The sequence below is a fragment of the Dioscorea cayenensis genome, chromosome 1 (assembly GCF_009730915.1).
Source record: "Dioscorea cayenensis subsp. rotundata cultivar TDr96_F1 chromosome 1, TDr96_F1_v2_PseudoChromosome.rev07_lg8_w22 25.fasta, whole genome shotgun sequence".
Classification (NCBI taxonomy): Eukaryota; Viridiplantae; Streptophyta; class Magnoliopsida; order Dioscoreales; family Dioscoreaceae; genus Dioscorea; species Dioscorea cayenensis.
The window spans coordinates 20,061,254-20,084,824 of NC_052471.1; the positions used below are offsets into that span (position 1 = coordinate 20,061,254).

General features: G+C 40.4%; 1 long non-coding RNA gene and 2 other non-coding genes across 5 annotated transcripts; 1 reads left to right on the forward strand and 2 right to left on the reverse strand.

The window, feature by feature from the left end:
- Nucleotides 1–4,834: 4,834 nt before the first annotated feature.
- LOC120268459 lies at nt 4,835–4,941 on the reverse strand. Its single transcript, XR_005538948.1, has one exon. It is a non-coding gene; the product is annotated as a small nucleolar RNA R71 (small nucleolar RNA).
- A 3,817-nt stretch (nt 4,942–8,758) lies between these two features.
- On the forward strand, nt 8,759–12,697 carry LOC120264593. Of its 3 annotated transcripts, XR_005537491.1 has the most exons (5): nt 8,759–8,793; nt 8,879–8,941; nt 9,207–9,262; nt 12,420–12,464; nt 12,574–12,697. It is a non-coding gene; the product is annotated as an uncharacterized LOC120264593 (long non-coding RNA). The 3 variants fall into 3 exon arrangements; XR_005537490.1 differs by having other exon boundaries at nt 8,766–8,941; XR_005537492.1 differs by lacking the exons at nt 8,759–8,793; nt 8,879–8,941; nt 9,207–9,262 and adding an exon at nt 11,118–11,157.
- A 4,562-nt stretch (nt 12,698–17,259) lies between these two features.
- On the reverse strand, nt 17,260–17,366 carry LOC120266572. Its single transcript, XR_005538204.1, has one exon. It is a non-coding gene; the product is annotated as a small nucleolar RNA R71 (small nucleolar RNA).
- Nucleotides 17,367–23,571: the final 6,205 nt, after the last annotated feature.

Below are 23,571 nucleotides of genomic sequence, written 5' to 3' on the forward strand. Positions count from 1 at the left end.
GAGTCCTCCATTAGGAATGCATATTCCAAATGTTCTGGAAGAGTCTTAAGCTCAAGTTCTGGTGGTTCGACAATTGATGGCTGCGAGCTACCCTCCTTCAATTTATCAATCTCCTCGAAATCATTCCCCTAATGTTCACAGTTACTCTCTTCCTTTTCCACCTAGAAATCTATTTCTTTACAATCTGTACTGGATATCAATGTGTCCATTCCATAGAATTCCAAATTTGAAATAGAAACTCCAACTGAAAAGATTTCTTGCTTCTGATTTTAAAAGGAGAATCAAACCTAGTAAGGATTCTTTCTACAATCTCCTCTAACTGGTCACTCATTGATACTGAAGTGGATTCCTCAAACTGCTTTATCACATTATCTAATTTATAGCTTTGCCCTTGAATCCTGGCGATGTACTCTTCAACCAATTCTTCTAATGGCTGTTAAGTTGTACATTGTCCATGGTAAGAATAACACCATATGTCATTCCATGCAACTGTTTGAACTTTCTGCTCTACGTGTTCAACCATCCTCATGATAGTGTCAAATGATTCAAACATGTTGATCATTTTCTGCAATAAAAGAAATAAGGAAAAATTAGAGCAATGATAGAATAAGAATATATTAATTAGAATGTGTGGTGAAATAGCTAAGAAAACAAAGTGCAAAGTATCTCTAAACGCCTAGCTCCCCGACAACAGTGCCAAAAACTTGATAACGTCCCCTTGCGTATATCCCGCAAGTGCACGGGTTTGTCGAAGTAATAATCCCGGGTGAGCGGGGTTGAATCCTCAGGGAGTAGGGAGTAAAGACACTTAATTCGATTCTTAGCTATGTGGAGTATCAACAATGATAAGTGTGATAATGATTCAATTCTCAACAATTAAAAAAACAACAAGTAAGAGATCAAAAAGTAAGCGGGGAGGCAAGGCAATCGATAAAGATGGGGTACTCGGATGATGCTTCACCCTAGGAAAATCGCTTTCAAGTGCAAGAACTCTCTATTATGCTTCCTAATCAATGCAATGGTGAGTCATGGAAATCCTTACATACATAGTCCCAAATCTAAGGTCAACTATGCCTAACTCTATTCATGTCCCGGAGGAGAGATTAAATAACCTCTCAACCTCACACTCGAATAAAGATGCAATGAGCTCTAGGGATTCTAAGTGATAAATCGCTTCCTAATTATAGACCTAACCCTTTGGTCTAGGCGGAAGGTCCCTAGCCACAATTAAGCCCTAGATACTAAGATCCCCTCAACGCTCCACTCCATTGCACGCGCAACTAGGCCCCAGCGGAGGTTCATCCCTTAGACCATTCACTCTATTATGGCCGCAAAGAACTCAAGGAACGGAGGTAGAATCTATCACGTCGGAGGGGAAAGGGGACGCTCCTATACCTCTCGACTCACCCTCTCAACCCTCTCCAACCTAGCTTTAACTAACGCTCGTGGTGTGTCACTCACTCACAAGGTTACCAACAAGAACTCTCAACTCTAGTGTCACTCTAGGGGAAATGTTCATACAATCAAGCATTCAAGGTTGGAACTCACCATAAACATCAATTTATTGAAAGCATAATAAAGAAGTTCAAAGAAACGAATACATCCTAGGGTTCACAATCACCCAAGTACCCACTAGGGGTTTAGCTCTCCATGGAGCTAAGTACAATCAAAGAAATTGAATGTAAAAGCAATGAATCCATAAAGAAACCCCCTCGATGGTCGTGTCGATGGTCTTGCGGAGAGTCCTCTACTCGTCATCCAAGGATTCCCTCGTCCGGTATAGGATACGCCTCGATGAAAACTCCCCTACCAACCTTCTTCCTCAGGAATGACGATGTCAGAGCCATAGAACCTCTCCAAAACCTTGGCCAATACCCCTCAAAACCCTAGCTGAAGCCCTCTCTCAAGTTGTGGAAAAGATGGAGAAAAGAATACCAAAATCAGGGCTGAATCGGCTTTAAATAGGGCTGGAATCGGGCAACTCCACGGGCATGGACGCTACACGCGCCCGAGCGGAATTTCCACACGGGCGTGGATAATTTCCACACGCCCGTGTGGATTCTCTGTTTCTCTGATTTCTAGGCTGGCTTTGAAAAGTGCTGCTATAGTACTTGCTACAGTGTCGCTACAGTTCTCTGATACAGTCTTCGACCTGAATAACTTCCCAATTCCATACTTTCATCGGGGTAACGCAAACAGGCACACGTTCCCATCGTGAATCACTTTCTTCTTCAATGATATATATGTTGGTGGAGCTCCTGTTCTTATATGCATAAGATAGAATGCTCGAGTGTGACTGCCTTTGTGGCCCTCCAAATGGATGTGCTCACTCGAATGCGAGGAGGTTGGCACATACTCTAGCATCTCACACCTGTGCTATGTCTTCGCGTTTGAACCTTAGCAAGATCTCCTCCAAAATAGGTGCATTATGATCCACATTGGCCTATTTACTTCATACTCATCCTCACAACCATACCTGCATAAAAGTAACATAAAAAAACACATATTAATGTAAAAACCTGAGAAAAGTAATGCTCAACATAAGGAAAGAATGCTTCGCATTCATATCACACAAGCACTTATCAACTCACAACTAAGCCCCAGCGGAAGGTCATCCCTTAGCCCATTCACTCTACTATGGCCGCAAAGAACTCTTTGAATGTGGAGGTAGGATAGAACACAGCGGAGGGGAAAGGGAACGCTCCGCTACCTCTCGACTCAGCCTCTCAACCCTCTCCAGTCTAGCTTTGTCTAACTCTCATGGTGTGTTACTCACTCACAAGAGTTACCAAGAAGAACTCTCAACCCTAGTGTCACTCTAGGGGAGTATTCATACAATCAAGTCTCCAAGATTGGAACTCACAATAAACATCAATTAATTGAAATCATAATAAAGAGATTAAATAAAACGAATACATCCTAGGGTTCACAAATACCCAAGTACCCACTAGCGGTTTTGCTCTCCATGGAACTAGATATAATCAGTGAAATCGAATGTAAAAACAAAGCGTCCATATGAAACCCCTCGTTAGTCATGGCGATGGTCTTGTGGAGAGTCCTCTACTCATCACAAGGGTCCCTTTGTCCGGCCTAGGATACACCTCGTCAGATTTGTGCCAACGAAAGCTCTACCACTAACCTTCTTCCAAATGGGGCGTGATGTCGGAGCCGTAGAACCTCTCCAAACCCCAATCCAATAACTCTCCAAATCCTAGCCGCCGCCCTCTCTCAAGTTGGTGAAATGATGGAGAAAGAATGCTGAAATCGGGGTTGAAATCGGCTTTTAAAGGGCTAGAATCGGGAATCCACATGCCCATGTGGGCGCCCCTGTGTATTTTTCACATGGGCGTGTGGAATTTGCACACGCCCGTGTGGATTCTCATTTTTCCTGTTTCCTCGGACGGCTGTAAACAGTGCTGCTACAATATTTTTCTATAGTGTTTTCTACAATACCGTGCTACATTACTGACCTGAAATACTCCGGAATCCATACTTTCATCTAGGTAACGCAAACGGGCACACATTTACGTCGTGGATCGCCTTGCTTCTTTAATAACGGACATGTTGATGGAGATCTTGTTCTATATACGCAAGTCAGAATGCTTGAATGAGACTACCCTTCTGCCCCTCCAAATAATTGTCCTAACTCGAGTATGAGGAGTTTGGCACACATTCCTGCATCTGGAATCCGACCTATGTCTTCACGTTTGAACCTTAGGAAGATTTCCTCCAAATTAGTGCATTACGACCCACATTGGTTTCTTTCTCTCATAATCGGCCTCACAACCCTACCTACATAAAAGTAACATAAATACACCCATATTAGTGTTAAAACCCGAGAAAAGTAATGCTCAACATAAGGAAAGAACGCTTCACATTCTTATCGCACAAAGCACTTATCACGGCGGTATAGTTTTCATGCCCCGTGGATCGACAAGGCCATGTGAAAATTCCACACTACCATGTGGATTTCTGCTGTATTATTTTGTGAATTTCTTTGATCGATTGCTCTTTAATTTTTACAAATATGGCCTCTCAGTCGAAGAGGCAAGCTGAGAAATATCCACGTGAGTCATCACCTGAACCCAAACAGATGGAATTCATGATTCCCGAGCATCCTGCTCGATTTCTGAAATTGGCAAAGCTAAGGTTTGGACAGAGACACATTTTCCCAACATGGACGCAGTGAGAGAGGTTTAGGGGACAGGTGACATGGTAGAGGAGATAAAGGAGATGCTTGCTGTAGGCGGATGGAGTCTGTTGCTCGCCATATGGGATCCTGTGATCCGTATGTTGACATTGAAGGTGTTATCATAATTCGAGTTCGACCGCTCTTATTCCAGCTTTGACATCATAGACACTATACAGTTTAGAGCACTCGGACAACATCACAACATGTTATTCACCCAGTTCTCGACTGGGACGTTATGATGCGGCATTCATGGATATAAATAACTATGACCAATAGAGGATACTTTCTGATTATTATAGACCATCAGTTGTAGGCACACATTCGAGTATTGTGTGACCCCCGATTACAGCTCTGAACTTCGAGCTGAAGCTCGTATTCATCCAAATGATTTAGCAATCAGTGTAGTTTAATGGTTTGGCCAATGAGTATCCATACAACCATATAGAGAACTTCTTGGAAGTTTGTGATATGCTAAAGATTAACGGTGTATCAGTTGATGCTATTAGATTGAGTGCTTTCCCATTCTCTCTCAAGGGAAGAGCCAAGCAGTGGCTACATTCTTTGCCCAAGGTCTCCATCACGACTTGGAACGAGATGGTCGAAGCTTTTCTTGCTAGATACTTTCCTCCGTGGAAGTCAGCCAAGCTTCACAATGAGATTTCATCATTTGTACAGATGGAGCTAGAGTTATTGTTTGAGACATGGGAGTGCTTCAATGATCTTTTGCATAGGTACCCACAACACGGATTTCCCGAATTGATGATTATTCAAACCTTCTATAATTGGTTGAATCTGAGTACAAGATAGTTGTTAGGTACTACTGCAGGAGGTACAATGAGGAGTAAAACCCTGAAAGAAGCCCGACAGTTAGTGGAAGACGTGGCCATGAACAGTTATTAGTGGAATGCACAGGAAAAGAAAAAGGTGGCCGGGCTCCATGAAATAGATGCAGTAACTTCATTAGCGGCTCAAGTGGAATCATTGAGTAAGAAGTTAGACCTTCTAACCCTTAATAGAATGGCGGCCGTGACTACTTGCACCAGGTGTGGTGGTAGACATGCTTCCTCCGATTTTGTGGGTAATGCAATGAGGAACCAAGGGAATCCATATAGCAACACCTATAATCCGGGTTTGATGAGTCATCCCAATTTTTCGTGGAGTAACCAAGGATCACAAAAGGCCACGACCCCAACAGGTTTCCAACAACAACAACCTCAAACATGGAGAACTGAGTTTCAAGCTTCGAAACCCGAATGACCTATTTAATGAAGACCTTGACAAGGTTTGTACAATCGTCGGATACAAGGTTTCAATCAGTTAAGGGTACACTTCGCAACCACAATCTTTTTTTGCACAATCTTGAGAATCAAGTGGGGTAAATTATGAAGTCTCTATCGAAAAGACCACAAGGAAACTTACCAAGTAATACTGAAACCAATCCTAGAGAGCATGTGAAGGTGATCACTTTGAGAAGTGGTCATGAGATTGAGGGTAGGGTTCCGAGTGAGAAGCCCAATGTAGAAGCACCTGAGGTTATAGAGGTTGAGGAGGGAGCAAGGAAAAAGAAGAATGTGGCACCCCCACCTTTCAAGCAAAGAATCCCTTATCCCTCTAGATTGAAGAATGACCAAACGGATGAGCAGTACAAGAAGTTCCTAAGTTTTTTTAAGTAAATCCACATCAACATTACCTTTGTTGAGGAATTGTCCCAAATACCTATGTATGCAAAATTATTGAAGGACTTGTTGACCAACAAGCGAAAGTTTGAGGAGAGTGCTTCAATGATCTTAGATGCCTCTTGTTCGGCAGTTTTGAGAAAGAATATGCCGAGCAAGAAGAAAGACCAGAGAAGCTTCATCATACCTAGCAATAATGGCAATTTGGGTGATGAAATGGCATTTGCAGACTCAGGGGCCAGTATCAACGTTATGCCATATTCTTTCTTTCAGAAGCTAGGCTTAGGAGAGCCTAGGCCCACTCGGATGACATTGCAATTGGCGGATCAAACGGTGAGACATCCGAGGGGCATCATTGAAGTCGTGCTTGTTAAGGTGGACAAGTAAATTTTTCCTGCAGACTTTGTAGTGTTGGATGTCGATGAGGATGCGGATGTTCCTTTGATACTTGGGAGGCCATTCTTATGCACTTCTAAGGCATTAATTGACATGGACGGCGGGGAGCTGACACTCAGGGTTGGAGATGTCATTGCTTCCCCGCAAGTGTATGGGATCGCCAAGTAATACCTTGTGTGAAGACACGAGGATCGTATTCCACGGGGCTAAGGATCTCCTATTACTCCTTCTCGAGCTATTATCTAGCCTAAGAACTCAAGTGATGGGTTTTACTCTACTAAAAGTAATTAAAACTAAAACAAGATTATGACCAAATTAGAGATAACAAGCAATAAGCAAGCAAGAAAATCAATGAGGTGCAAAGGCCTATGGATGAGGATCCCCTTGAGGGGTTATCATGCAACATGGATGATGATCTAAAGATGCAAGGGTAAAAATGGACCATGAGATTCCAAGATTAGAACAACTCCAATTTCTCGGCGATTGAACCCTAATCCCATACAAACATAGATAGGAATTTTTTCGAAATCTACATTCCTACGATTGCATTAAGTACGAGGAAATCTCACTTAGGAATAAACCTACTCTTCTTCGGATTAAACCTACATGGAGGGCTACAAAACACCCAATTTCTTGGCATGATGATACAAGTATCCCCTTATAATCCATTCATGATCTAACACATGCGAGCAAGTCACATCTACATGCATCACTCATAAAAGAGCTACAGATTTCTCCTTAGTGTAGCACTTAGCATGAAAACAATGGACTAGATCTCAAAATTACCCAAGCATGGAATTAACAAGTTATCATCCAACATACATGATAAAACCCCCCCAAGGTTCACCAACACCCGGTGGCCTTGGGGGTCTAGTGTGTCATTATCCCACAACAAGCAATACAAACAAACAAAACATGAAACAAAAGCATAAATGACACTCCCTAGATGAAATGGTGAAGGAGGAGGTGAAGAATGTGCCGAATGATGCTTTCCCCGCCAAAGGAGTGCCAAATGACGCTTCCTCTAGCCGCGGGTCTCCTTCCTTCAAATCGTGGTAGATCTCCCCTTGAATGATGTTGCCTTCTTGCCTTGAGAATCTTGGACCTTGAGCTTGGATGATCTTCTAGCTTCCTTGCCCTTCTTCTCCTCCCCAAGGTTGCCCAAAAACTCCCAAGTGCTCTCCCAAAGTCGGCCAAGAAAAGGGCTAGCCAAAAAGTCCCCTTTCCTGCCCTAAAAGTTGGTATTTATAAAACCCGAGGCATACGGGTCGTATGGGGGTCATATGGGGGTCGTATAGCACCCAAAAACCCTAGATTCACGATCCATACGGGGTGCATACAGCCCCTATACTTGGTAGTATGGAAATCTGGGCAGACACTTAAAATCAATCTGCTGCTACAGTGCATACGGCCCCCATACTGGGTAGTATGGGGGTAGTATGAAATTTCTGTTTTCTTCTCTTTTCACCCAAATGATATCTTCTTGTTCTCTATGGCTTCCTTATACCCTACAAAGCAAATAATAGACGATTAAGCGCAGAACGGACATCAAACCTCACAAAATACATGCAAAGTGAATACGATATATACATGAAAATATCTACATTTAGACACTTATCAAATATCCCCACACTTAAGCGTTGCTTGTCCCCAAGCAAACAACTCATGAAAGACAAAGAGACTGAGAAGTGGCTAAATGCATTACCTCTGCCATCAAGTAAATATCAGACTCCAAAAGCAATGGACAATGATACATAGATGTTGAGTCATAGTCAATAAGCATAATAAAATTATCTTGTCTCACCCCTTATATGTCTGTGCCGTCTAAGTGAATCTTATATCTCATATGCCCTGATCTGGTCTAGCCTACGGACTTCATTCAGTACAGCTCTAGATGCTAATCACTCCACTTACAAAGAATACTAAGTCTTAAACTACTAAGTGCTACTTCAATGGCCAAGTGAGATCCTTCTAATTCTATAGCTTGAAACTAAATCAACTTTCTACTCAAAACCTTTGGTAGGTACTCAAAAAGATCACTAGGTTTTATTTTCATTTCATCATTCATTTCAATTTTTTTTTTTCGAGTCTAACTAACGTAGACCGCAAGAAAATCATTTTGAAATCTTTCTGAAGGGTGCACATGCTAGTTAGGCACAAGAGCCACCCAACTACTCGATTACAGTCCACATAGACGCATTCATGCTTCAATAGCAGAGGAATACTGACATAGACTCATTTTTTTTTCACTTTTTTTATTTTTTTATTTTTTTTTTGTTACATTCACCCTAGATCACATCCTTAGAGTACACTACATGCCACAAAATTAGGATTAGCTCAACAAGACTTAGAAGTTCTTAAGAGTCCATTGATGGAAAGAACCTGTGGGAATTTTAAAGAAGAAGGCAGTTGGTTTTGCGTTAACAAACGAAAATTACTTCCCTCATTTCATGTTGTTCTGGAATTGTTTGTACTCAAACAATAGCTACCATACACATATAATCTGTCTCATGATATACTGATCAACTGGTATGAACTCAAGACTACATATCCCATTGGCATCAAATAGTTCTCACTGATACTCTGTTGCTAATGGTTTTGATAATTCTCATAGGAACCGTCATAATTGAAATTCTTCTTATCACTATATTTTTCAAATCGGCATTTGTATCAAAAGGTATGCCTGTGTTTTTTCCATCTGACCAATTAATTCGAGTTATATGACTTATCTCTTCTTCCAATTGAAGTTGATTGTCTCTTTTTATCGCATTGCTTTTCATAGAATTGAAGCTCTTATCACCTTGCAAAACGTGAAAATTATGATACTGCAGTGGCCAAGAACAGAAAAACTGTTTTAGCAGGTTATTATTGTTATTATTATTATTATTATTATTATTATTATTATTATTATTATTTCATTGTGTTTTGGTTTGAACTTGCAGCACCTATCCATTTATAAATTCTGATAAAAGGTTCAGCAGCTGCCCTCTGTGTAAAGGTACACACTTCTCAACACTTATTTAATAGCTATGATGATGAAAAAATTTTATGATAACATTGATTGATGCTACTTTTATGAATAAAGCGTCACCAATAAGCCTGACCATCATTTAACTCCGCTGCTTTGGATTGAATGCTTCCTTGGCCATCTTGAAGGTGCCTTTGTGAATTTTTTGGTGACCACTTGCTAGGAAAATGAAATCAATCAATTCATGCTGCCCATTTCCTTAAACTAGGCCCACTCTCAAGCATGTTTTCAATTAGTATTAAGACTCTGTCATCCATTGTGTTCAGATTGAGTATAGGAGAAAAGGAAAGTAAACCATGTTTAAAGGTTTGCTTGGCCCTGGTTTTCTGTTATATATATATATAATCTAGTTTGAAGTTTTTATTAAAAGTTGATTATTTATTTAATTAAAACTTAAGTCAGTTATTTTGTTTTAATAGAGAATAATTTGATTATTATTATAACTTCTAATAGTATGTCTTGGTGGTGCTTTAATTACAGGTTTGTCTTCTGTGGAGTCTCCTAATTTAAGATTTTGTCAATCTTTTTGTGTAAAGACAATAACAAAGAGTTGGAAGAAGATCCCTATTTTACTGACTCCATTTTAATTGGTTCTCATGTCAGGGGAGGCACGATACCTATGGAAGCATGAGATAAACTGTAAGCCAGGATTTCAGCTGGGGGGAGGAGAAGAAATTCAACAAGAGAGGAGGACATCTGTAACTCTGTGACTGGCTCATTGCAGGAACATCTGTTCAAGTTCATGCAGGAAACATCCTTATCAACACAAGACTTAATGATAATCAAGAGGACAAATGGATGAATATCAATGTTAGGTAGTTCTTCTACGATATGCAGATATGGAATTTATTACACCACATCTTCATTGGTTCAGAAATAGATTGGTATTTGGCTTAGGTATAAGTTAATTTACAATGTTTTAGTTGTGATATTTTTATAAACATTATATATAAATATATATAATATTAGTAACTATAGTTTTTAATTAGTAAACCGGTGGCCATGCGGACTATTTGCGGCTATGCACAGGACCTGCTCGTTGGTGGATTATTTTTTTTTAATTGATTATTATTATTTTACTCGGGTAATCACCTGTAAATTAAATTATTTATGACTTTAATTTTAATATCCTATGTTAATCCTAATTGTTATTTTAAATAATTATAAATTTAAATTTTGAAATAGAGTGATTATATATAAACCAACACCACCCCATTTTATTATAAATCTATAAGAGAGAACAAAATAGATTGGAAATATTATTGTGGTTTCCTCACAGCTCGAGGTCTAATAGCTATGGATGGAGGTAAATATTTTTGCTTCCGCTAATTATTATGTAATTATTATATGATATATTTAGATGTTATATATTCGATAATTTTTTTGACATGCACAGCTTACAAAAATACAAAAGGCTTATTAGGGCAAAATTGACCCTATTATATGAAATAGGGTCAATTTTCATTAGAATGATTTTTATTATAAATTATTTATTTTTATATATGGAGTTTGGAATTTCTTTGACTTTGTCTTTCTAATTAAATTAATATAATATTTTTTAGTTATGTTCTCTTCCTTTTTTTCATCAATTAAATGAATGTTACTATACATATTATAATAAATAAAAGATATTGTAATAGGGATTATATATATGAACTTGATTATTTCTAAATTGAAAAGAATATTTTAAGATTATAATTATTTTTTTAGATAAAAAGAGTATTTATCTTCTATTTTTCTCATCTATAGAGAAGGCGGGTTCACTCGAAGACATCTTCTATTTCTTTGGTGTGAGTGAAGATTTTGGAATTTCTTTTTGCACAAAAATCATCATTACTCGAACAATTGAAGGGAAACCATATTTGGTAAGTTGAAATTGCCTTCATTTTTCTTGCATTTATTTATTTATGTATTTATTTATTTCATAAGTAAAGTAAATGCATGCCCATAATAATCACAATATATGGGTTTATATGCTTTCAACATGCATGATGCCAAGAATAAAAACAAACCTCATGATGTGGAAGTTGATGAATGGGTAGTGATTCTCTTTGTTGGTGGCCAACGCAAGTTTTCATGTATGTCTCTCGTAGTGTGTTACATCTTTTATTTTAATTTTTAATGTTTTGTTTTGAGTTGATTATATTTATTTATTGTTTATGGTGAATTAATGTGTTTATGAAAATTAAAAGTGATTATACTTTGCATGATATACTAGTTAGAGTAAATATGGTTGATCACTTTGAACTATTTTTAATAGATTTTATTTTTATTTCAAGTTAGATAAGCCTTAGTGAAATTGTAAAACAAATTTATTGTTTTATGTGAGAACAGATTGTTTACTTCGTAGCTTTGTTAGACTTGAAACATGAACAGAGATCGATCTTGGATGTATTGTCGTAAGGATGGGGCTTCATTTATCAATGATGAATTTGTTAAGGGAGTTGAGGAATTTATTTCCTTTGCATATTCTAATATTCCTCGTTATCATGATACGGGTTCAAGTTTCATGGAAGAAGAACCAAACCCCAAGGCATCCACATTCTATTCTTTACTGAATGATGCAGACGAACCCTTGTATGAAAGTTGTACCAAGTACTCAAAGTTATCAGCTTTATCACAAGTACTAAATTTAAAATCTGATTTTAACATGAGTGAAGCATGTTTTGATCGTCTTATGGTGATGATTAAGAATATGCTACCACAAGATGAATGCTTGCCTGATAACTTCTATAGAACAAAGCAGAAGATGAAAAGTCTAGGTATGGGCTATGAGAAGATAGATGTTTGTCAAAACAATTGCATGTTGTTTTACAAAGAGTACTCCACGTATGGATGTTTCTCTTAATGATGATAGAATTGTGAGTTTAGAGCAGAAGCTTGAATCATTGACTGATGATGTGAGTCAAGTGAAGAATGCCGTAGGTGACATAAGCGACTTAAAAAATCAATTTCAGATTATGATGAGTTTCATGATGGAGAAATTTGGATCAAATATTCCTCCACAAACAAGTAAATAATTTTAGGTATAAATTGAATCTTACTTCTCTTATGTTTTAGTGCTTTACATATAAATTTCTACTTGCAATTTAAATTGATGGATTTTAAAATTTCATGATTTTCATAGAGGAAGATCTTGGAGGCAAGAAGAGAGCAACAAAAAAAACTCAAGGTAATTAAATGTACCTTCATATATTACTTTTACTTTGTTTATTGTTCACAATTGTATTTCTATAGCAGTTTTATTTGATGGATTTTAAATTTTTATGATTTTAATAAAGGAAGACAATGGCCAAGAAGAGGGAACAAAGAAAATCAAAGTAATGTTCATGATGACTTCTTATTTCACTTTGTTTGTTGGTGACAAGTGTATTGATGGATTAGAGAATTGTTGATGATGGATTTATGGTTGGATCATTTATATGGATAATTTGTTTTTTCGTTATGAATTGAATGTTGGATCATTTGTATGGATTAATTGTGTTTTTGTATTTTTTGTATGATTGAAATGATGGATTATGGATACTTGATGAGATAATTTTTTTGTGGATCATTTGTATTATTCGTGTAATGGGTAATTTTTTTTATTTGTGCAATAAATTGTGCAGGTTGTGTGAAAAACAAATTTAGTAGCTAATAGCTATGATAATTAATAACAAAAGAATAGCAGCGGATATTACATGTTGCAAAAATAACAAAATGATAATGGAAATTTCATTTGTAAATAAAAATAGCATCTGAAATTCTGTTACAATACATATATTGCAATTGTATAAGAAACCAACAACCAAAATTCCGTTGCTACAAAAACTAACAACGGAAAAAAGAAAAATCCGTTGCTAAGAAAAAAACAACAACTGTAATTCCGTTGCTGCAAGAAATTAACAATAGAAAAACAATCCGTTGCTAATAAGAAAAACAACCACCAAACTTCAGGGAAATAGCAACAGAACAAAAAGGAATTCGGTTGCTAATAAGAAAATAACAACCAAAATTCCGTTGCTACATAAACAATGGCAAAGGAAATATAATGAATTCCATAGCTAATGAGTGCATAGCAACGGATTTCATCATAAATAAGATAATAGCGACGGATATTCCCTTGCTAAAATAAGAAAAATATTGTTGCTAAACTAAATTTTTCAGTAGCTATAACAATAATTGTAATAGAATAGTCCGTTGTTATGCAACACTAGCGACGGAAATATAGCAACGGAATTTTTGTGAACCATAAAAGAATGAATATTTTATTATTATAATAACGACGGAGTTTTTGTGTTTGGCAACGGAATTATCCGTCGGAACAACATACGAAATAACGACGGAATTTTATCATACCGACGGAATTTGAATAGCGACTTGGGAATAGCCGTCGGAATGATTCCGTTGCTAAGTCCATTGCTAAATATTTATAGCAACGGAAATGTAGTTCTTAGTGACGGAAAAATCCGTTACCTATTCCTGTATTTCTTGTAGTGATTCCAACCCTATTTAAAGCCGATGCAGCCCAAATTTCAGGATTCTTTTCTCCATCTTTTTCCCAACTTGAGAGAGGGTTTCGGCTAGGGTTTTAAGAGGTATTGGCTAAGGTTTTTTTGGAGAGGTTCTATGGCTCCGACATCGTCATTCCTTAGGACGAAGGTTGGCAGGGGAGCTTCCGTCGAGGCGTATCCTATACCGGACGAGGGAATCCTTCGACGACAAGTAGAGGACTTTCCACAAGACCATCGACACAACTATCGAGGAGGTTTCTCTATGGATTCATTGCTTTTACATTCTATTTCTTTGATTGTACTTAGCTCCATCGAGAGCTAAACCCCTAGCGGATACTTGGGTATTTGTGAACCCTAGGATGTATTTGTTTCATTGAATCTCTTTATTATGCTTTCAATAAATTGATGTTAGTTGTGAGTTCCAACCTTGAATGGTTGATTGTATGAACAGTTCCCCTAGAGTGACACAAGGGTTGAGAGTTCTTGTTGGTAACCTTGTGAGTGAGTGACACACCACAAGCGTTAGACAAAGCTAGGTTGGAGAGGGTTAAGAGGGTGAGTCGAGAGGTACAGGAGCGTCCCCTTTCTACTTTGACGTTATAGATTCTACCTCCATTCCGCGAGTTCTTTACGGCCATAATAGAGTGAATGGTCTAAGGTATGACCCTCCACTGGGGCTTAGTTGCACGTGCAACGGAGTGAAGCATTGAGGTGATCTTAGTATCTAAGGCTTAATTGTGGTTAGGGACCTTCCACCTGGACCAAAGGGTTAGGTCTATAATTAGGAAGAGATTTATCACTTGGAATCCCTAGAGCTCGTTGCAACTTTATTCAAGTACGAGGTTGAGAGGTTATCTAATCTCTCCTCCGGGACATGTATAGAGTTAGGCATAGTTGACCTTAGATTTGGGACTATGTATTTAAGGATTTCCATGACTCACCATTGCATTGATTAGGAAGCATAATAGAGGGTTCTTACCTTGAAACAATTATCCTAGCCGGAGCATTATCCGAGTACCCCATCTTTATCGATTGCCTTACCTCCTCTTTTTCTCGTGCCCTCTTACTTGTTGTTTTTACTTTTGAGAATTGAATCATTGTCACACTTATCACTATTGATCTTTCACATAGCTAAGAAGCAGATTAAGTATTTTTATTCTCTACTCTCTGTGGATTCGATTTGGAGGGGCACAGAGGCAGTCACACTCGAGTATTCTGACTTATACACATAGAACAAGAGTTCCACCAACGTGTACACCATTGAAGAACTAAGTAATCCACGACGTGAACGTGTGCCCATTTGCGTCACCGCGATGAAAGTATGAAATTGGGAAACTATTCAAGTCGAATTCTATAGCAGAGCACTGTAGCAACATTGTAGTATGTACTATAGCAGCATGTTCATAGTTGGCCGAGAAACCCGAGAAACCATAGAAACAGAGAATCCACACGGGCGTGTGGAAATTATCCACTCCCATGTGGAAATTCCGCACGGGCGCGTGGAGCATCCATGCCCGTGGAGTCGCCCAATTCCAGCTCTATTTAAAGTCGATTCAACCCCAATTTTGGTATTCTTTTCTCCATCTTTTCCCCAACTTGTGAGAGGGTTTCCGCTAGGGTTTTTAGGGGTATTGGCTAGGTTTTTGGAGAGGTTCTATGGCTCCAACATCGCGCGTCGTTTTGATGAAGGTTATTGGGAGAGATTTCGTCGGCACCGATCCAGCGAGGTGTATCCTAGGCCGGACAAAGGATCCCTTGCGACGAGTAGAGGACTCTCCACAAGACCATCGACACGACCATCGAGGTGGTTTCTTTATGGATTCATTGCTTTTACATTCTATTTCTTTGATTGTACTTAGCTCCATGGAGAGCTAAACCCCTAGTGGGTACTCGGGTATTGTGAACCCTAATATGTATTTGTTTCTTTAAACCTCTTTATTATGCTTTCAATAAATTGATGTTTATTGTAAGTTCCAACCTTGAATGCTTGATTGTATGAACATTTTCCCTAGAGTGACACTAGGGTTGAAAGTTCTTGTTGGTAACCTTGTGAGTGAGTGACACACCATGAGCGTTAGACAAAGCTAGGTTGGAGAGGGTTGAGATGGTGAGTCGAGAGGTACAGGAGGGTCCCCTTTCCCCTCTGGCGTGATAGATTCTACCTCCGTTCCTCGAGTTCTTTGCGGCTATAATAGAGTGAATGGTCTAAGGGATGAATTTCCGCTGGGGCATAGTTGCGCGTGCAACGGAGTGAAGCGTTGAGGTGATCTTAGTATCTAGGGCTCAATTGTGGTTAGGGACCTTCCACCTGGACCAAAGGGTTAGGTCTATAATTAGGAAGAGATTTATCACTTGGAATCCCTAGAGCTCATTGCAACTCTGTGCGAGTGTGAGGTATTGAGATTTTTCAATTTCTCCTCCGGGACATGTATAGAGTTAGGCATAGTTGACCTTAGATTTGGGACTATGTAATTAAGGATTTCCACGACTCACCATTGCATTGATTAGGAAGCATAATAGAGGGTTCTTATACTTGAAACAATTATCCTAGGCGGAGCATTATCCGGGTAACCCATCTTTATCGATTGCCTTACCCCCTTCTTTACTTTTGCTCTCTTTCTTGTTGCTTTTATTGTTAAGAATTGAATCATTATCACACTCGTTATCATTGATCTTTCATATAGCTAAGAATCAAATTAAGTGTTTTTACTCCCTACTCCCTGTGGATTTGACCCCGCTCACTTGGGATTATTGTTTCGACAAACCCGTGCACTTGTGGGATATGCGCAAGGGGACCTTGTCAAGTTTTTGGCGCCGTTGCCCGGGAGTAGCCGTTTAGAGATACTTTGCACTTTGTTTCCTTAGTTATTTCACCATATATTCTGTTTCATATCTTCTCATTCTATCATCATTCTGATTATCTTTTTCTTTCTTTTTGTTGCAGCTCCAGGTTATGACCCAAGGGAATCCATCAATATTGATTGAAGGATACCCTGAGCTTGAACGTACACTTAGAAAAAAGGGAAAGAACCTGTGGAAGAACAACATAATTCAACTGATTTGGAAGGAGAGAAATCTGAAAACATGGCATGACAGAATGAGCAACAGCGAACACTATCCGACTATGCCAGACATTCAGTGTTGGGGACGCAATCGAGTATTGTGCATCCCGCGATTACAGCTCAGAACTTCGAGCTAAAGCCGGCATTCATCCATATGCTGCAGTAGTCCGCACAATTCAATCGTTTGGCCGATGAGAATCCAAATAGTCATATAGAGAGCTTTCTCGAGGTGTACGACATGCTGAAGATAAATGGGGTTACGGATGATGCCATCAAATTGAGAGCCTTCCCATTTTCCTTGAAGAGGAAAGCGAAGCATTTGCTACACTCATTACCTAGAGTATCAATCACTACATGGGTGGAGATGGTAGAAGCTTTTCTAGCCCTTTATTTCCCTCCCGGAAAATCAGCAAAGCTTAGGAATGAGATCTCATCCTTTGCTCAGTTGGAATTGGAGTCTCTATTCGAGACATGGGAAAGGTTCAAGGAGCTCCTGAGAAAGTGTCCACAACACGGATTCCCGGAGTGGATGATTGTTCAAACCTTCTACAATGGTTTGAACCCGAGTACAAGGTAACTCTTAGATGCGGCAGCAGGAGGTACCTTAGGTAGCAAAACCCCCAATGAGGCTCATCAATTAATTGAGGAAATGGGGTTAAATAGTAACCAATGGAATGCTAGGGAGAAGAAAAAGGTGGCTGGTATCCATGAAATCGATGCGGTGACCTCATTGGCAGCACTAGTAGAGAGTCTAATTAAGAAGCTAGATCTCATAGCTTCGAATAGAGTTGTGGCCATGACCAATTGCACCAGTTGTGGTGGAGGACATGCTCCCTCCGATTGGCCGATCTCTTTTGGTGATGTTTCTTCAGTGGAAAACGTTGACTTTGTAGGTAATGGCATGAGACCTCAATGGAACCCATATAGCAATACTTACAATTCAGGTTGGAAGAATCATCCCAACTTTTCATAGAGTAACCAAGGACCACAGAAGGCCATGGGGCCACCGGGTTTCCAACAACAACAACAAGCAGCTCAAGTTGAAAACAGAATTTCAGGCTTGGAAACCTGAATGACGGATTTAGAAAAGCACTTGGCTAGATTTGTTCAATCTGTAAATACACAGTTTGAATCAGTCGAGGCTACACTTCACAACCACACCGCCTCTTTGCACAACCTTGAAAATCAGGTGGGGCAAATTGCGAAGTCTCTCTCCGAAAGGCCACATGGAAGTTTACCAAGCAATACGGAAACCAACCCTAGATAACATGTGAAGGCGATCACTTTGAGAAGTGGTCGTGAGGTTGAAGGGAGGCTGCCTAGTGAGAAGCCGAAAGAACACGCACCTGAGGTTGTAGAGGTTGAGGAGGGAGCAAAGAAAGAGAAAGAGGTGGCATCCCCACCTTTCAAGCTAAGAATCCCTTATCCCTCTAGATTGAAAAATGACGAAGGGGATGAAAAGTATAAGAAGTTCCTGAGTTTATTCAAGCAACTCCACATCAACATTCTTTTTGTAGAGGCATTAGCTCAAATGCCTAAGTATGCGAAGTTCCTGAAAGACTTGTTGACCAACAAGAGGAAGTTGGAGGAGAGTGCTTTAGTGGTGCTAGATGCTTCATGCTCGGCGGTGCTGCAAAAGAACATGCCGAACAAGAAGAAAGACGCGGGAAGCTTCATCATTCCGTGTAACATTGGCAACCTAGGTGAGGAAATGGCATTGGTGGATTCAGGGGCAAGTATCAATGTCATGCCATATACTTTTTTCCAAAATCTAGGCTTGGGAGAGCCTAGGCCTACTTGGATGACTTTACAATTGGCGGACCGAACGGTGCGACATCCTAGAGGCATCATTGAAGACATGCTTGTCAAGGTGGACAAGTACATTTTTCCGGTTGACTTTGTAGTGCTAGATGTCGATGAGGATGCGGATGTACCCTTGATACTTGGGAGACCGTTCTTGCGGACTTCCAAAGCATTGATTGACATGGACGGCGGAGAGCTCACATTGAGAGTTGGAGATGACAAACTCACTTACCGCCTTGCTGAAGCCATGCGGCATTCTCTCGATTTTGATGACACTTTGTATTTTCTAGACACTACTGATGAGCTTGTTGATGAATACATGCAGGAAATGTTCAACCCGGATCCATATAAAGGTTTGTTCGACCAAGAGGAGAGCAATGAAGAAGTAATGATGCTTGGATCGACTGAAGAAGTAACATCTACTCCTGGGATATTGAAGAAGGTGCTCCGGAAAATGAAGAAAGCTAGGAGACTCCACCGAAAATACTCCAAGACTGTTGGAGACGCACATGATATTGCCGAAAGCTTGGTCGTTTGGGTTCTATTTCGTGTTTTTCACTAGTAAAATTTGCATAATAGGGCAGGCTCTGAGTGTGCAAACATGTTCAGAAATATTCTGCAGAGCCTGCAGATTTTTCTAAGTCATCCAGAGAAAACACACGGGCGTGTGGAATTTCCACACGCCCGTGGGCGTATACTGCGAGCCCATCCAGCGAAGGCACAGGGGCGTGCGGCTGCCCCTGTGAACGACCATGCAACTGGCACACGCCCGTGGGTAATTTTCGCACGGGCGTGTGGATTCCTGCAGAGTTGGGCAGATTTTCCCGAGAGCACACAGGGGCGTGGACTCACCCCTGTGGGTAACCTTGTGAACCATGCACGGGCGTGGGTAATTTCCGCAAGCCCGTGCGAAACTCTGCAGAGGAGTTCTCTCCATCCCAAGAAGACATAGGGGCGTGCAGCTGCCCTTGTGAATTGGGCATGTGAATGTCCACGCCCGTGCGGAATTTTCATAAGGGCGTGTATAATATTTTTCTCGAATATCCAGCGAGGCCACAGAGGTGTGTGTCTACCACTGTGACTCCTAAGTTTGAGGGCGCATGGGCGTGGACGATGCCCAGACGGCCGTGTGGATCTCCAGGAGTTAAAAGACCATCCGCTCTCCCATTACAACAGTCACACGTTTCTCCTCAAACAACCCTAAGCCGCCCAAAGAGCATTCTTTCCGACATTCTTGTCCCCTCCTATTGTTGTCCTCGAGTCGATTGATTGCGCATTGTGTGTATTATAGGGGTGTTTCGGTTCAGCTCATTGGTAGGCTTTAATTTTCTCTCTTCTTTGATTTCTTTGTATCTAACTAATTACCCAAGATTGAAATGGATAATACACACCGTCTTCTTGTTAAAATGGTTATGATTTGTCTTTAAGATGATCTGAAAATGAGATAGAGAGTGTGGCATGGAGATTGGCTACAAGGGTCGTGCGTTTTCCACGCCATGTGGATGTGTACGGTCGTGTGGAATTTCTGCTCGGCCGTGTGTTGTTATCTTCCTGCAGTTTGAATGGAATTGATTGATTTTCTTCTTTAATACATGCAGGTATGGCCACCAAACCGAAGAAAGCAGTTGCCAAATGTCCTCAAAAGCTTGCCCCTGAGCCTGATATCATGGAATTCACACTCCCTGCGCATAAAGCTCAGTTTGAGCGGTTAGAGAAGCTTAAGTTTGGTCAAACGTGAATCCCGGATGTTGGGTTACTTAGAAAGGTGTAGCTAGCGGATGACATGGCTGATGAGATCGAGAAATTATTATTGGTCGGTAATTGGCACAAGTTATTGAATATTCATGATCCCGCTATTCGCGCACTCACTTTGGAGGTACTTGCTTCGTTTGAGTTCGACCGCTCTTATGATCATTTTGATAGTATCAATGCTATTCAGTTCAGAGCCCTTGCGCAACATCATAGTATGAGTGTCACACAGTTCTCCACTAGACTTGGTTTGTATGATGAAGAGTATACTGAAACTGAGGAGTATGAGAATCTTCCAATTGACATGTCGGGTCTATCTCCCATTGAGGCGTATACATTACTATGTGGAAAGGGGTGATATGAACCAGGAGTGTCTAACGCCTCATGTTTATCTCGACCCAGTTACAGATATCTTCACACCATCATGAGCAGTTCAGTGAATGGTCGCGGTGATAGCACGGGAGTCATCAACAACCAAGAGCTTCTGTACTTGTACTCCATGGTTCGGAACGAACCAGTCCATCTGGGGCATACTTTAGCGGAGTATCTGAAGCATCAAGGACAATATTCCAGATTGGGTGTCATCTTCTCAGGTCCATATATTACTAGACTCATTGTGGGGATGGGTCTGCGAGATAAAATCAGCGGAACCGAGAAGGCGATAATACCAGCACCCCTTGGGTTAGAGACAATGAGGCTAATTGGGTTAGTCCATAAATATTCAAATGGTGTTTATGTGCTGAACATACCATTCCAGGATAAAGCTGGGGCATCTCAGCCCGCTCCCGAGCCCCAACCAGCACCGATGGAGACCGAGACACCTCCAGTGGCAGAGGAACCAACCCCCATGCATACATTTCCACCATCTCGAGCCCATGATCATTTCGAGAGGCTCGAGAGCGCTTTAGGAGTGATACGGGCAGAGGTGGCTGAGGCTTGAGCAGAAATTGACGAGATTAGGGCTATGCAGGCCACTCAGTACACAGAGTTCATGGCGCGTTTCGACATGTTACAGCAGATTTTAGAGCGAGACGTCGCCTCATTATTTGTATTGCGGCCGAGGACTCCTTCGCCCCCTCGCTCCTCTAGCACCTCCATCCTCTACCCCGCACCCCAGTAGACCCACTATGTGCTTCACCGCAGTGAGTAGCACAAGAGCCCCGAGAGCAAAGACCGACACTTTGATTTTTTTCCTTTACTTTCTTGCATTTTATTTTATTTTTCCTGTTTTTAGACTTTTTCACTCATAAAGGATTTCCCTTCTGAGTTTATTTTCATTTTGCATCATCGAGTTGTATTCATTGCTTTATCCTTTATATACACTCGATTTATTTTGTCTTTATTGAGCTTCACTGAACCCTCTCATGTATGCGTGCAGATGGTCTTCTCTTCTTGGGAATTGAGACTTAGTCATGGGCACGGCCAAGGTACTGAGGTACTTGGCCGTGTAAGCTTTACAACCCGTTAGAACCCTCCTCCCAACGAACTAGCTTCATCAAACGTCACACTAGGAGTCAGGGGAGTATTGTTTTGATTGCTTCTCCCACATTTGCTTTTTGAATGATTTATATTTTTGAGTGAGCTTTGAATGTGTACATTGGGGACAATGTACAACTTAAGTGTGTGTGGGGGAGTTTCATAGTGCACACATCTTTTCTATTATTCTTGATTGATATATGTTCACATAGCCAATGGCGGTTCACCTTAGTTGCAATGATTGTATTCTTGAGTTTAGGAGAATTTCTAACATTGAATGTTTTCATGCTCTAGTTCTTGCTTGAATTTCTATGAAATTTTGCCCGATTTATACTTAGTGCACTACTCACTCTTTGAACGCTATTGGAAACTCATGTTCGATTTTAAAGGGACTAGTTAGGTTTATTTTCTTGTGCTAAATTCTTAAAAAAAATAAAATAAAATAAATTGGAAAATGAAAAGAAAGAACAAAATAGTTTTATTGGTGCTTGTTGGTTGGAAAGAGCTACCACCTATGTAGTATGAAGCTACTCTCATAAGTCGGATACTAGCTATGCCCTAATGAGAGAAAGAACTATCTCATAGGATGAGTGAAAGCTACCACTTCGGTATAAAGAGCTACCACCTCTAAAGTGTGAAAGCCACCTTAGCGGCCGCTTTGGAAAGGGCTACCTTAGAGGATGTGTGAAGCTACTACCATCTTTGAAATTATTGTCACTTTTGTAGATAAATAAGTCCCTTGTACTTAGAACTTTGAGGAGTATACCGTGGGTTGTTTTTGAGTGAGTTCACATACGTACACGATTTCGGGCTTTGTTTCCTTTTTGATTCAAGTTTTTAGCTAGAGCATTGATTTTTCGTAATTAGTGTTGTTATTTCCCTTACTTGTAGAATGCTCTCTTTGTATACTTTGGTGAACCTAAGGCCAAGCACTTCCAATATCTTCTTCATTGATGCACATAACATTTTTAATTTTTGCTTGAGGACAAGCAAAAACTTAAGTGTGGGGGAGTTTGATAAGTGCTTGTGCGGTACGAATGCGAAGCGTTCATTCCTTATGTTGAGCATTACTTTTCTCAGGTTTTTACACTAATATGTGTGTTTTTATGTTACTCTTATGCAGGTAGGGTTGTGAGGCCGAGTATGAAGGAAAGAAGCCAATGTGGATCATAATGCACCGATTTTGGAGGAAATCTTGCTAAGGTTCAAACGCGAAGACATAGGTTGGGTGCGAGATGCTAGAGTGTGTGCCAACCTCCTCGTATTCGAGTTGGCACATCCATTTGGAGGGGCACAGAGGCAAACACACTCGAGCATTCCGACTTATGCACATAGAACAAGAGTTTCACCAACGTGTACACCATTGAAGAAGCAAGTGATCCACGACGTGAACGTGTGCCCGTTTGCGTCACCCCGATGAAAAGTATGGAATTGGGAAGCTATTCGAGTCAACATCTAGTGGCGAAACCATGTAGCAACATTGAAGTATGTCTGTAGCAAAGACTGCATTCACGGCCGAGAAACTAGAGAAAGCAGAGAATCCACACGGGCGTGTGGAAATTATCACGCCTATAGTGGAAATTCCGACGCAGGCGTGGAGCATCCACGCCCGTGGAGTCGCCCGATTCGACCCTATTTAAAGCCGATTCAGCCCCGATTTTGGTATTTTTTTCTCCATCTTTTCCCCAACTTGCGA